Source organism: Coregonus lavaretus (assembly GCF_964263955.1).
Source record: "Coregonus lavaretus genome assembly, chromosome: 20".
NCBI classification, from domain to species: Eukaryota; Metazoa; Chordata; class Actinopteri; order Salmoniformes; family Salmonidae; genus Coregonus; species Coregonus lavaretus.
This window is the reverse complement of record NC_140007.1, coordinates 10,655,262-10,671,582: the sequence shown is the minus strand read 5'-3', so window position 1 is coordinate 10,671,582 and position 16,321 is coordinate 10,655,262.

Here is a 16,321-nt window from a genome sequence, read left to right as displayed (position 1 = left end):
GGACATCATGTCTCGCTCCATCCACAGACTGTCCAGGAGTTGGTGGATGCTTTAGTCCAGGTCTGGGAGGAGATCCCTCAGGAGACCATCCGCCACCTCATCAGGAGCATGCCCAGGCGTTGTAGGGAGGTCATACAGCCACGTGGAGGCCACACACACTACTGAGCTCCATTTTGACTTGTTTTAAGGACATTACATCAAAGTTGGATCAGCCTGTAGTGTGGTTTTCCACTTTAATTTTGAGGGTGACTCCAAATCCAGACCTCCATGGGTTGATACATTTGATTTCCATTGATAATTTTTGTGTGATTTTGTTGTCAGCACATTCAACTATGTAAAGAAAAAAGTATTTAATAAGATTATTTCATTCATTCAGATCTAGGATGTGTTATTTTAGTGTTCCCTTTATTTTTTTGAGCAGTGTATTTGCTGTAGTCATTGTGCTAGTGCTGCTGCAATTGTTCTAAATATGTCTTTACCTGCTGGTGCTCAAACAGGAAAAGGTCATTCTCAGAAATGCTCTGGAAAGCCAGATACTGTAAGCTTCTAATAGGGTTTTCAGGAACCAGTTAAATAACCTTAATAGACTTCTGCATGGAATAACACACTGTAGGAATTAACCCATGTCCAGTCCTGAGTCCTGACACCAAAGCAAACAGAGAGGGAAAGTCCTGTCATCTAAGTTTTTTAAACTACAGAGTGGCTGCGGGACCGGATTCTTTGGACACCTCCTTCCAACAGCTAAACAACCATACCTTCTGCCCATGTGATAGTTGGGCTGGTCTGCAGCCTTTAAACTATTTACTTCCTCCTTCTCTGTGACGCCACTGAAAACTACAGTGTAAATTAGGCTTAGAGCATTAGCCTGGAGTGAATGTGGTCTTTATTGGATGACATTAGTGACAAGCAGACAGACTGGATCCCTTCAGTAGATCATCTCCCTACGCTTCTACACGTCTCCTCTAGCAAGCAGCAACTGTCCCCCGCTCATCCTGAGACAGAAGAGACGAGAACACACTCAATAACTTTAGCTTAGTTTCTCTTTAGATGGATTGCCCAACCAAGCATAGAAGTCAGTTCCCTGTGCCTTGCTCTCTTCATGGATTGCGCAACCAATCACTTTCAGTGAGTTGGTGGAGCACAGCGAATGGGCTGCAAGGCTTGTATACCCCAGTGCCATATCCAATATCACTGTAATAAAACACGGAGGTCAATTTTCCACCTCCAGTGCTCATGAAGTGCAGTGGCTCATCCCGAGCTAAATCACAGTGTTAACACATCACAAACCAATAAGAATTTAGAACTGAAACTCTATCACAAGCAGCCAATTCCTTTCAGCAGGGGAAAGGAAATAATGCTAAGATCTTGTATTGTCCACACATTGCTGCTCTTTAAGCTCCTAACTGCACCACACTATGTCCATTGATATCATTGACATGTTAGTTGATACTGGAGGAGGCTGCAGTGTGTGAGCCCTTACCTGCCCTGTGCGGAGCGCAGTGCGGTGGCTCGGCTGTGGTTGAGGTCCATCTCCATCAGCAGGGGAATGGAGGAGAGGTTGCAGGGGGGAGTGGCCATCTTCTTGGTCAGCTGCAAGTTGTTTATGGTCAGATTACAATGCCACAGTGTCTGCAGCTGGCCCCTAAACAGCTCCCTGAGAGAGACAGAGCACTGAGTTGCTGTATCTGTACCAACTAGGAAGAGAAGGGAGAGCTGAGGCTGAACATTGCAGTAAGGTGACATGAATGCAGCAACGTGAAGGCTATTTATTGAGTTCACAGTACTAGGGGTTTTACAGTGGGTTTCCCTGTACCTGACTCCGCTCAGGGGTCCGGCCTCTGAAGCGGGCATCACCAAGGTGGGGGGGGGGGGGGGGGGGGGGGGGGGGGGTGCTGGCGTTGGCGCCATGCTCTACCAATTGACCTACAGAGGACCACAGGTAGTGGATAGGCCTACATGGAATACTACTACAATGCCACACTACTATGAAGTGATTAGATGAAGAAGTATAACACAGTAGAAAAAGGGCTTCTCTGCCATATGACCTACAGGTAGTGAGGGGTTATTGGTAACTATGCTCATATCTCATATGCTCTTGTCAGAGACATATTTATATGGCAATTCTTCAAAGCAATAATTGCAGATGGTGTGAGTTTCAAGAGGAACCCTTTCTGGAATGTGACTCACTCGTTTAGCCCGACCCATTTCAGCAATCTCAACTTTCCTCAGTACCACCTCAACAGAATATGGTACTTCTTGAGGTGTAGAAAGGATCTTGTCCAAATCGATATCACTCAGAGTTTGTTTCTCCTCCATTTTCCCCTATGATAAATAACTATTTCTCAGAAAAATGTGTCTAAATAATTATAATTTTGAAATAATAATTTATCTCATGGGCTCTTTAAATAAATAAACATTAAGTACCAAAAAATAAACATTTTTGAGGAAGGCAAGGCAAGCTCTCAATCTTCCAGAGCTGAGAATTAAAGACACACCAATAAAATAATAACAAATTACATCATATACTTTGTTACATCATAGACTAAATTCGATTTTACAAGGGAAGCTGGTAACATTTTACAATAATGTTCCATTTGTAAAGGGTTTATAAAGGGTTTGTAATTACGTTATTCACTGTAATTTAATCATTTCTAAATGCATCATAAACCATTAATAAATGGGTTATAACAAATTGGCCAAATAGTGAGCCCCTCTTTACCTCCAGCTATTAATCATTTATAAATGCACTTTCAAATGCGTATGACATTGAACCCTTATGTAACATCACGCAACCTTATTTTTAATGGTTGCACAGTTAAACTATAGTTATTTTCTCACTTTTGGGTGTGATGCATTGTTGCTCTGTCCCAGGAACAGAAATGGTTGGCTTTCAGACCATTGGTCAACTCCCATGATTTGTCTTGCCGCATGTTTGAAACCCTGATGATGCATTGGCACACTTATTTATTCCAGGAATGAAGGCTTCATTTTATGGAGGACCAAACCTGCCATAATTAGAAATAAATAAATACACACATAAATAGATAAATAAATGAATGAGTAAATCCACACATAATGAAATAAATGAGCAAGGAAATACAAAAATACAGACTAAAATGATTTCATTTTCTCTACATATCTGTGTGTATTTAATTATTTATCTATGTATTACCTAATTATTCAAACTTTAATTCATTTATATAATTATTCATTCATTTATTTATGTATTTCTTCCTACAATATAGTAATGAGGGGGTGTCAATCAAACGTCTGTGGGTGGTATAACACACCATTGGTTGATTGATGTCACTGCGTTGCTCGATTGCTTTTGAACCACCTATGTGAAGCTAGCCACAATAGCCATAATAGTGGAATTTTCAGTTCACCTTCAAAATATAAGTCCCACATTAAAACTGATGCAAACAGATACAAATAGTGGAATCATGCCATATTTGGACTAGATAATGCTTAACAAGTTTGGAATGTTGTTATATAAATTCAACAAAAGACAATAATTAGTTAATTTGCCACAAAAAAAATATATCAGCTGAAATTGCACTGATTTCATCTGTGATTAAATATTTGTCCCCTTTCAACTTTTCTCTACTTCTGCATATTTTTGATACTGAATGTTATCAGATCTTCAACCAAAACCGAATATTAACACAACAATTATATACTTATTTCATAAACAAAGTTATGCAATACCCAATGCCTGTGTGTGTGAAAAAGTAATTGCCTTACACTCAGTGGTGTAAAGTACTTATGTACAAATACTTTCAAGTACTAATTAAGTAGTTTTTTAGGGTATCTGTACTTAACTTTTTATATTTTTGACAACTTTTACTTCACTACATTCCTAAAAAAAATGATGTACTTTTTACTCCATACATTTTCTCTGACACCCAAAAGTACTCATTACATTTTGAATGCTTAGCAGGACAGGAATATTGTCAAATTCACACACTTATCAAGAGAACATCCTTGGTCATCCCTACTGCCTCTGATCTGGCGGACTCACTAAACACAAATGCTTAATTTGTAAAGATGTCTTGAGTGTTGGAGTGTGCCCCTGGCTATCCGTAAAAAAAATAAAAAAATAATGGTTTGCTTAATATAAGGAATTTGAAATGATTTATACTTAGTTTTATACTAAGTATTTTATACTAATTTATACTAAGTATATTTAGCAATTACATTTACTTTTGATACTTAAGTATATTTAAAACCAAGTACTTTTAGACTTTTACTAAAGTAGTATTTTACTGGGTGATTTCACTTTTACTTGAGTCATTTTCTATTAAGGTATCTTTACTTTTACTCAAGTATAACAATTGGGTACTTTTTCCACCACTGCTTACACTCAACAACTAGTTGTGCCACCTTTAGCTGCAATGACTCCAACCAAACGCTTCCTGTAGTTGTTGATCAGTCTCTCACGTCGCTGTGGAGGATCACGTCCCTGTAGAGTAATTTTGGCCCACTCTTCCATGCAGAACTGCTTTAACTCAGCGACATTTTCAAGCATGAACTGCTCGTTTCAAGTCTTGCTACAACATCTGAATTGGGATTAGGTCTGGACTTTGACTAGTCCGTTCCAAAACTTCAGATGTGTTGCCTTTAAGCCATTTTCATGTAGTCTTGACTGTGTATTTTGGTTCATTGTCTTCAAATCAAATCAAAATAAAATGTATTTATAAAGCCCTTTTTACATCAGCAGATGTCACAAAGTGCTTATACAGAAACCCAGCCTAAAACCCCAAACAGCAAGCAATGCAGATGTAGAAGCATGTGGCTATTAAAAACTCCCTAGAAAGGCAGGAACCTAGGAAGAAACCTAGAGAGGAACCAGGCTCTGAGGGGTGGGTGGGTGGAGAATATAAGAGTACATGGCCATTAAGGCCAGATCATTCTTCAAGATGTTCAAACATTAATAGATGACAGGGGTTGTAAAGGGTGCAACAGTTCAGCACCTCAGGAGTAAATGTCAGTTTGCTTTTCATAGCCGAGCATTCAGAGATCGAGACAGCAGGTGTGGTACAGAGAGAGAGAGGGGGAGGGAGACAGAGAGGTGGTTGAAAACAGTAGGTCCGGGACAAGGTAGCAAGTCCGGTGAACAGGTCAGGGTTCCATTGCCGCAGGCAGAACAGTTGAAACTGGAGCAGCAGCACGACAAGGTAGCACGCCTGGTGAAGGGAGAGAGAGGGAGCGAGAGAGAGCATACTTAAGTTCACAGGACACCAGATAAGACAGGATAATTTCACCAGATAGGACAGAGTGACCCTAGTCCCACGGCATATAAGACTATTGCAGCATAGATTCTGGAGGCTGAGACGGGGGGGCGACACTGTGGCCCTGTCCGACGATACACACGGACAGGGACAACCAGGCAGGATATAACCCCACCCGCTTTGCCAAAGCACAGCCCCCACACCACTAGAGGGATATCAACAGACCACCAACTTACTACCCTGAGACAAGGCTGAGTATAGCCCAGAAGATCTACTCCACCGCACGAGCCCGGGGGGGCACAAGACCGAACAGGAAGATCACGTCAGTGACTCAACCCACTCAAGTCGAGTGTAGTGGGAAAAAAGCCTAGCACGACGTAATGCACCCCTCCTAGGGACGGCATGGAAGAGCACTAGTAAGCCAGTGACTCTGCCCCTGTAATAGGGTCAGAGGCAGAGAATCCCAGTGGAGAAAGGAGAGCCGGCCAGGCAGAGACAGCAAGGGTAGTTCGTCACTCCAGTGCCTTGCCGTTCACCTTCGTACCCCTGGGCCAGACTACACTCAATCATAGGACCTACTGAAGAGATGGGTCTTCAGTAAAGAGGTCGAGACCGAGTTTGCGTCTCTCACACGGATGGGCAGACCATTCCATAAAAATTGAGCTCGATAGGAGAAAGCCCTGCCCCCAGCTGTTTGCTTAGAAATCCTAGGGACAATAAGGAGTGCTGCGTCTTGTGACCATAGCGTACATGTAGGTATGTACGGCAGGACCAAATCGGAGAGATAGGTAGGAGCAAGTCCATGTAATACTTTGTAGGTTAGCAGTAAAACCTTGAAATCAGCCCTAGCCTTAACAGGAAGCCAGAGGCTAGCACTGGAGTAATATGATTCAAATTTGGGGTTCTAGTCAAGATTCTAGCAGCCGTATTTAGCACTAACTGAAGTTCTTTAGTGCTTTATCCAGGTAGCCGGAGAGTAGAGCATTGTAGTAGTTAATCTAGAAGTGACAAAAGCATGGATGAGCTTTTTTGCATCATTTTTGGACATAAAGTTCGATTTTTACGATGTTACGATGGTGGAAAAAAGCTGCCTTTAAAATATGAATAATAATAATATGCCATTTAGCAGACACTTTTATCTAAAGCGACTTACAGTCATGCGTGCATATATTTTTTTTTTGTGTGTATGTATGGGTGGTCCCAGGGATCGGACCCACTACCCTGGCGTTACAAGTGCCGTGCTCTACCAGCTGAGCTACAGAGGACCACATGACGAACATATTCTTGATATGTTCGTCAAAAGAGAGATCAGGGTCCAGAGTTAGGCCGAGGTCCTTCATAATTTTATTTGAGACGACTGTACAACCATCAAGATTAATTGTCAGATCAAACCTAGAACTAGCATCTGTTTTGTCCGAGTTTAAAAGTAAAACATTTGATACCATCCACTTCCTTATGTCTGAAACACAGGCTTCCAGGGTAGGCAATTTTGGGGCTTCACCATGTCTCATCGAAATGTATAGCTGAGTGTCGTTGGCATAGCAGTGAAAGTTGACATTGTGTTTCCAAATGACATTATCAAGAGGTAGAATATATAGTGAAAACAATAGTGGTCCTAAAACGGAACCTTGAGGAACACCAAAACGTACAATTGATTTGTCAGAGGACAAACTGATATCTTTCTGACAGATAAGATCTAAACCAGGCAAGAACTTGCACGTGTAGACCAATTAGGGTTTCCAATGTCTCCAAATTAATGTGGTGATCAATGGTGTCAAAAGCGGCACTAAGGTCTAGGAGCACAACCCAGCTGCGCTTCAGCTTCAGCTCACAGACGGATGTCCTGACATTCTCCTGTAGAATTCTCTGATACAGAGCAGAATTCATGGTTCCTTCTATTAAGGCAAGTCATCCAGGTCCTGTGGCAGCAAAGCATCCCCAAATCATCACACTACCACCATCAAGCTTGACCGTTGCTATAAGGTTCTTGCTGTGGAATGCAGTGTTTGGTTTTTGCCAGGCATAATGGGACCCATTAAGTTATACTTTTGACTCATCTGTCCATAGAACATTAGTTCATTTTGAACCCACAACCCAACCCTTTCCTGTTTTTGAACTGGTTGTTCAGTACAGCACCGCTTCTGTTCAATTGAACGTTCTATTACGTTTTTTTATGTACTGAACGCAGCCCTGACCAATTGAGCTAATTGATCAGTTCAGCGATTGCCTGAATTCAACACACCTGGTCCAGGTCGGTTAAATCAAAAACATGAAGTGCCTGCGTAACTCCAGGACCAGGGTTTTCTACCCCTTCCCTAGAGGTATTAGTCCAGGGTTTCCCAAGCTTGGTCCTCAGGACCCTAAGGGGTGCACGTTTTGGTCTTTGCCCTAGCAGTACACAGCTGACTCAAATAATCAACTAATCAAGCTTTGATCAGCTGTGTAGTCTTAGGGCAAAAACCAATACATGCACCCCTTGGTGTCCCGAGGACCGAGTTTGGGAAACGTATTAGTCAATGCTTATGAACTGAATAGTGTATGTACATTTCCATATATCAATGACACTAACAAAAGGGTTGAATTGTTGTGCAGTAAATGCTAACATGACTTTGGTGATGAAAGGTACATAATGCATGTCATCTCCCCATTAGGCCACTGCATGCTGTGACATGGGCCTGGATAGTGACATCTTCTTCAATCTGCCTGACTGTGGCCTTCAGTGGTACTGGAAGCAAGGGTCTTACCTGGGAGTACAGCAACACTCTCTCTCTGTCTCACAGCCATTCTGTCAACATGTATTGTATGTAACCACTCAAATTCATACAAACTGCTACGGACGCAATCACTGACTTCTATTCACTTTGTCTACTTGTCCCATTCTTCAATCTTGTCTGGTATACATATTTTAGTTGACACACCTGTGTGATTTACATGAATAAAAATGTATTCACCTGGACATGAGACATGCATTTACTTTAGACCTTTTGAATCATAAGCTCTAAGTGTTATCTTTAAGTTTCCACAGAAGTTTGTGTGAAGACCAACTTGACATTAAAAAGTTATTGTTTTGTAATCTAACCAAAAAATTAAAACAAATGTATTGCAATTGGTCATCCCCAAAATGTGGCCTTTGAAAGCCTTGACAGTTGCATCCATCCTCAGGGAACTGTCTGCAGATAGCTGACAACACAGTGGCAGGTTTTCTGATGTGCTGCTCTAGAGTTCCACGGCCCAGCAGACTCACCTGGGGATAGGGGGATGGACACATTCGTTTTGATAAAAGTCTGGGAGACTATTACAGAGAGGAGAGAGTTTGAGTGTGTCAGTACAGTGGCTTGCGAAAGTATTATTGCAATTGCGAAGATCTCCAGACCTATGACCTTTGCATGCTATCTTGAACATGCACACTTTCTATGATTACATACAAGGGCTTGCGAAAGTATTCACCCCCCTTGGCATTTTTACAACCTGGAATAAAAGAAAATTTGGGGGGGGTTTGTATCATTTGATTTACACAAAATGCATACCACTTTGAAGATGCAAAATATTTTTTATTGTGAAACAAATAAGAAATAAGACAAAAAAACATAAATATTGAGGGTGCATAACTATTCCCCCCCCCCCCCCCACACCTTTTGCAGCAATTACAGCTGCAAGTGTCTTGGGGTATGTCTCTATACGCTTGGCACATCTAGCCACTGGGATTTTTGACCATTCTTCCAAAGCAAAACTGCTTGGCACATCTAGCCACTGGGATTTTTGCCCATTCTTCCAAAGCAAAATTGCTTGGCACATCTAGCCACTGGGATTTTTGCCCATTCTTCAAGGAAAAACTGCTCCAGCTCCATCAAGTTGGATGGATTCTGCTGGTGGACAGCAATCTTTAAGTCATACCACAGATTCTCAATTGGATTGAGGTCTGGGCTTTGACTAGGCCATTCCAAGACATTTAAATGTTTCCCCTTAAACCACTCGAGTGTTGCTTTAGCAGTATGCTTAGGGTAATTGTCCTGCTGGAAGGTGAACCTCTGTCCCAGTCTCAAATCTCTCTTGTTGAATCTGTGTTTGAAATTCACTGCTCGACTGAGGGACCTTACAGATAATTGTATGTGTGGGGTACAGAGATGATGTAGTCATTAAAAAATCATGTTAAACACTATTATTGCACACAGTCCATGCAACTTAATATGTGACTTGTTAAGCACATTTTTACTGCTGAACTTATTTAGGTTTGCAATAACAAAGGGGTTGAATACTTATTGACTACATTTGAATACATTTGAGTTGTACATTTATTATTAATTAGTAAAAATGTTGAGAAACATAATTCCACTTTGACATTATGGGCTATTGTGTGTAGGCCAGTGACCAAAAATCTATATTTAATCAATTTTAAATTCAGGCTGTAACACAATAAAATGTGGAAAAAGTTGTGTGTGTGTGAGGGGGGGGGGGGATACTTTCTTAAGGCACTGTAACACACCTTTGGTTGATCAATGCCAAGGCACGTTGCTCGATTGCATTCGCCTTTTTTGGGGGGTGGAAATTGGAGATAAAATCCGCCGCACACGCACCATAAAAACATACAAAAATAACAAATGGAACATTGTCCTTGATTGGGATCATGTGAGCGTCGAGGTTTTGGAGACCTGTCACTGGATGAGAGAAATCAGCGTCCCTTGAGAGGGCAAGAACGAGATGTATGTTAGGAGAAGTACAATATTATCATAAGGAGACATACTTGGAATACGGAGGAGGAATGGAGGAAAAAATAGAGGCAGAGGAGTTTGAAGAGAGAGAGGATGGTGAGTCGGGTAAAAATTGCAGGAAAAAGGGAGATGGTTTGTCGAAGAAGAATGGTAGAAAGTGGAAGCAGAGTGAGCCATACGCCGCATCGAGGTCTGGAGGAAAAATGGAAGTGAATGAGGGCGAATTATCGGAGGTGGCAGGAGTGGTGAAGTCCTCGGAGCCCGAGGCTTGCACCGATGGTCAGGATAAAGATGTCTGTGACGCCAGGAGTGACATTTTTGGAGAAAGTGGACCCCTGCCTTTTGGCTGATCCATTTGTGGTTTCAGTGTGGGTGAAAATGGAGCTGGGTGCTGTGTAATCGGTGAAGGTAACCTGAAGTGGTGTCGTGTGTTTGTATTTCTGCTGGTCAGAGGGAGCAGAAGCTTCACTCTAAACGAATTGGGACAAGAGATGTGACTTGTTTTGCACTCAAGAAAAGGGCGCCATTGAAAGGAGTGATTACTGGGGTAGCGGTAAATGTGAAGGTGGACCAACTGAAGGGAAATATTTCCTTTGTTTGTGATGCTCCTAGTTTGGTGCAACGCAGACAGGGTGGCATGTGGTGAAACAGAAGAGTCATTGTCTGTTCTTTTGAGTTTTGATGTTGAGTCTCTGCCCGACAAACTGATGTTAGGATATTTCAGTTATCCAGTACGAGCTTATGCTCCGAATACATTACGTTATGAATGGTGTCAAGCTTATGGGCACGTAGCAGCAGTGTGTAGAAGGGAGGTTCCTAGGTGTGAGACGTGTGCATAAGGGCATGAGACAAAGGAATGTGTAGCATTGAAGAAAGAACCGGTATATGTTAATTGTAGGGGTGCCCATGGGTATGGGGATCATAAATGTCCAGTGTGAGAGAGGCAGGTTGAGGTTACCAGAGTTAGATTAGAACAGAGGGTGTCATATGCTGAGGCAGTGAAGAAAGTTGAGGAAAATGGGTCAAGGGGTTGGGATCCTGAGAGGATTCGTGTGAGTAGTAGATCTGTACTGCAGGGATGGAAAGTAAGTTGCAGAAAATAGAGGTTGTGGTGGCAGCTGCAGAGAGGTTTTTGGGCATGCGAGATTTAACTTCAGAAGAGTTACAGGGTGTGTTGAGTGGTGGTGTCCTATCCTTTCAGGCTGTTGGCCTGAGGTAAGACTAGATAGGTTTAAATAGTGGAGTAAGGTGGTGGGTTTTTAATTAGTGTAGGGTGAGATGGTAGGGTATTTACTGATTTATCACCCTTTGTTTCAAGCAAAGTATAAGGGAGTTATACTCCAGTCTAGTTGGTGGCGGTAATGCAACATTTATTGGATGCCAACTGCTGTTAAACCTCATTGAAGAAGAAGTTGTCCTGGCTTGACGTAGAAACAGGTGAACAGTTTTGGAACACTGAGCCATTGACTGCACCAGGTGGCTGTGTTACGAGTGGGTTGCTTTTGGCAATAAGGCACCAGACTACAGCCATATAGTTTTGAACCTAGAAGAAGACCAATAGACGGGAATAGGCAAGAAGGAGTCGACTGGGATTGCCCAGAAAATCATGGTAAGCTAACGTTACTGAGTATCAAGCTAGCTAGCTTTTATCATAAACCATTATTATCTAACTAGCTATGGTAGCTAAATATCTGTCAGATGTAAAGCAAGCAGGACCGTGGCATGTGTCAGAAGCAATGCATGTTGGCTAGCTCACATTAGCTATCTCACTTATCAATAGAATGGATACTGATATGATAACAGAGTTGTCATTTAGCTAGCTAGCTACCTAGGCTAATTCTCAACATCATCCATCTTTGAAGCAGTTTGGTTGCAAAATTAGGTCCCAAAGATCACAGGCATCTAAGCTAGCAGCTAGCTAACTACAATCAAATGAGGAGCATGATGTCATGATGGAATAAGTCACCTATGTGAAGCTAGCCACAATAGTGGAATTTGCTTTTCGCCTTAGCAATAGTGAGATGAGAAGTGGTGCCATAATTTAAATGCAGTAGATGTTACCATTTTAGTAATCAACCTAGCTAGCAGATGCCATTCTCCACTGGGAAAAATAAAGGGCCCTGTATTTACCAGAAAAGGTAGTGGACAAACAAGTCAGTAACTCATCAAATATGATACAACATTGAATTTGATGCATCGACATTTTTACTTTCTGTTCCCTTTACCATGTTTTAAACATGAGGCGTGACATGCGGAACATCAGGCTCTCCCCACGAGAAGCAGTGCATGATCGATCAACGCCACCCTCAGCAAGGAGATCTGCTGGAAGTGATGTCTCTTCCATCCTTAGATGTTCTCTCTCTCTCTCTCTAATCAGTGCAGATGATTTTCGTAGGGTGTGTCCTATCCAACTCTACTTACTTCTTATTTAGACTTCAATGGTAACATTGAAATTCCAGGCACAAGGGATGATGCCAGATGCCGGGATAGCAGGTAGCCTTTTGCTTTGATGTTGCTTTGCTTTGTTTTTGGCAGTTAATTTGAAATATTGTCAGTTCAATTTAAATGTTGTCAGTTAATCTTTCCACTTAAACCGGCTGGCTAGTTACCCCCTGTATATAGCCTAATTACTGTTATTTTATTGTAACTTTTTTTTTTTTACTTTAGTTTATTTTGTAAATATTTTCTGAACTCAATTTTCTTAATACTGCATTGTTGGTTAAGGGCTTGTAAGTAAGCATTTCACTGTAAGGTCTACACCTGTTGTATTCGGCGCATGTGACAAATACATTTTGATTTGATTTGATTTCGTTGGCTAACAAACATACTGTGCAGATATACCTACAAATTATCCTGTCTAATTAATAGTTTGAGGAGAAGTGGCATGATTCTGTGCTGGTACATTTGTAAATCAATTTTCAATCAATTTTATTTTATATAGCCCTTCTTACATCAGCTAATATCTCGAAGTGCTGTACAGAAACCCAGCCTAAAACCCCAAACAGCTAGTAATGCAGGTGTAGAAGCACGGTGGCTAGGAAAAACTCCCTAGAAAGGCAAAACCTAGGAAGAAACCTAGAGAGGAACCAGGCTATGAGGGGTGGCCAGTCCTCTTCTGGCTGTGCCGGGTGGAGATTATAACAGAACCATGCCAAGATGTTCAAAAATGTTCATAAGTGACAAGCATGGTCAAATAATAATCAGGAATAAATCTCAGTTGGCTTTTCATAGCCGATCATTAGAGTTTAAAACAGCAGGTCTGGGACAGGTAGGGGTTCCATAACCGCAGGCAGAACAGTTTAAACTGGAATAGCAGCAAGGCCAGGCGGACTGGGGATAGCAAGGAGTCACCACGGCCGGTAGTCCCGACGTATGGTCCTAGGGCTCAGGTCTCTCAGTTGGCTTTTCATAGCCGATCATTTAGAGTTGAAAACAGCAGGTCTGGGACAGGTAGGGGTTCCATAACCGCAGGCAGAACAGTTTAAACTGGAATAGCAGCAAGGCCAGGCGGACTGGGGATAGCAAGGAGTCACCACGGCCGGTAGTCCCGACGTATGGTCCTAGGGCTCAGGTCTCTCAGTTGGCTTTTCATAGCCGATCATTTAGAGTTGAAAACAGCAGGTCTGGGACAGGTAGGGGTTTCGTAGCCGCAGGCAGAACAGTTGAAACTGGAATAGCAGCAAGGCCAGGCGGACTGGGGGCAGCAGGGTGTCATCATGCCCGGTAGTCCTGACGTATGGTCCTAGGGCTCAGGTTCTCAGAGAGAAAGAGAGAACGAGAGAATTAGAGAGAGCATACTTAAATTCACACAGGACACTGGATAAGACAGGAGAAGTACTCCAGGTATAACCAACTAACCCCAGCCCCCCGACACATAAACTACTGCAGCATAAATACTGGAGGCTGAGACAGGAGCGGTCCGGAGACACTGTGGCCCCATCCGAAGAAACCCCCGGACAGGGCCAAACAGGAAGGATATAACCCCACCCACTCCGCCAAAGCACAGCCCCCGCACCACTAGAGGGATATCCCCAACCACCAACTTACAATCCTGAGACAAGGCCGAGTATAGCCCACAGAGGTCTCCACCACAGCACAAACCAAGGGGGGGGGGGGGGCGCCAACCCAGACAGGAAGATCACGTCAGTAACTCAACCCACTCAAGTGACGCACCCCTCCCAGGGACGGCATGAAAGAGCACCAGCAGGCCAGTGACTCAGCCCCTGCAACAGGGTTAGAGGCAGAGAACCCCAGTGGAGAGGGGAACCGGCCTGGCAGAGACAGCAAGGGCTGTTCGTTGCTCCAGCCTTTCCGTTCACCTTCACACTCCTGGGCCAGACTACACTCAATCATATGACCTACTGAAGAGATAAGTCTTCAGTAAAGACTTAAAGGTTGAGACCGAGTCTGCGTCTCTCACATGGGTAGGCAGACTGTTCCATAAAAATGGAGATCTATAGGAGAAAGCCCTGCCTCCCGCTGTTTGCTTAGAAATTCTAGGGACAATTAGGAGGCCTGCGTCTTGTGACCGTAGCGTACGTATTGGTATGTACGGCAGGACCAACTCGGAAAGATAGGTAGGAGCAAGCCCATGTAACGCTTTATAGGTTAACAGTAAAACCTTGAAATCAGCCCTTGCCTTAACAGGAAGCCAGTGTAGGGAAGCTAGCACTGGAGTAATATGATCAAATTTCTTGGTTCTAGTCAGGATTCTAGCAGCCGTATTTAGCACTAACTGAAGTTTATTTAGTGCTTTATCCGGGTAGCCGGAAAATAGAGCATTGCAGTAGTCTAATCTAGAAGTAACAAATGCATGGATTAATTTTTCTGCATCATTTTTGGACAGAAAATTTCTGATTTTTGCAATGTTACGTAGATGGAAAAAAGCTGTCCTTGAAACAGTCTGACGCCATTAAAAGGTCATTTACCACCTTCACAAGTGCAGTCTCAGTGCTATGATGGGGTCTAAAACCAGACTGAAGCATTTCGTATACATTGTTTGTCTTCAGAAAGGCAGTGAGTTGCTGCGCAACAGCTTTTTCTAAAATTTTTGAGAGGAATGGAAGATTCGATATTGGCCGATAGTTTTTTATATTTTCCGGGTCAAGGTTTGGCTTTTTCAAGAGAGGCTTTATCACTGCCACTTTTAGTGAGTTTGGTACACATCCGGTGGATAGAGAGCTGTTTATTATGTTCAACATAGGAGGGCCAAGCACAGGAAGCAGCTCCTTCAGCAGTTTAGTAGGAATAGGATCCAGTATGCAGCTTGACCTGGTATAACAGCAAACGGAGCTAAACGGAAACATCTGCTAACTACTTTAATCATTGCATTATTGCAAATGTTCAGGCAGCTGCCATTTAAAAATGGCCCTGCATTTACCAGAAAAGGAAGCTCCACACAAGAAAGGGGGAAATAAATCATTTAAACATCACATATATAACTTCCCACTGTGCCCATGATAAAATGCAATGTGAATTGTGTTGTACTACTGAATGAAACTGTGAGGAGATGCACTCCGACCAGCCTTTGTGATTGAACTTAGGTACATGCAGGGATGACTGGGGCCTTCAGCAAGTAAGACACAGGGGGTAAGAAATAATTTGAACATCACAGATATAAATTCCCAATGTGCCCATGATAAAGTTAAGTACATTACTTTAGTTGGCTGCTTTGAGCAGAACTTGAGTGTAATATAAACTATTCTGGGAGCCAAGTGTATGTGTATGAACTATGTAGAATATTTTTGGACCATTGGCATCCCTGAAAACAGGTACTAACAGGAGAAGCAATATGAGCCTGCCAGAGGTCGTCACCCTGAATGGGGATGGTGATGGAGACTTTGGTGGTCCACACAACGAAGAAGCAGGTGTCCCTTCCAGTGATGTGGAGCTGCCATTGGACCTCACGGGGGCTGTACGACCCTCCCTCTTTGTTATCTGTTGTGGGGATCTATTTTCTCATAATTGGATCTGTATGTGATGAATAGTTTAGAAGGAATGCATTGGTGATTAAACATAAAAGGTTTGTACTGTACTGATATAAATTGTTTCACATAACAAGCTGTGATTCATGTGAGGAACGTTAGGGGGTAGGATGAGATAAGAACTTGTGTCTCAAAATACTAGATTACACTGCTTCTTTGTGATCTGTGAACCGGCCAAGGACGTGTACTGCAAAAAGGTGCTGACTCTCTGGACAGGTTGTTGTGATAACAACTTATGCCTGGCAACAGTGTGCAACAGTGGAGCGCCAAGGGTCTGGGACCAGCCGGTGCGCCAACGGATAGGCTGAGTAAGTCTAAACCACGCTCAGTCTCTACTCTGATTGGCCAGCAGGGAGTGGGAACTATCTCTGTCAGAGTATTTTAAGAAGAACTCATA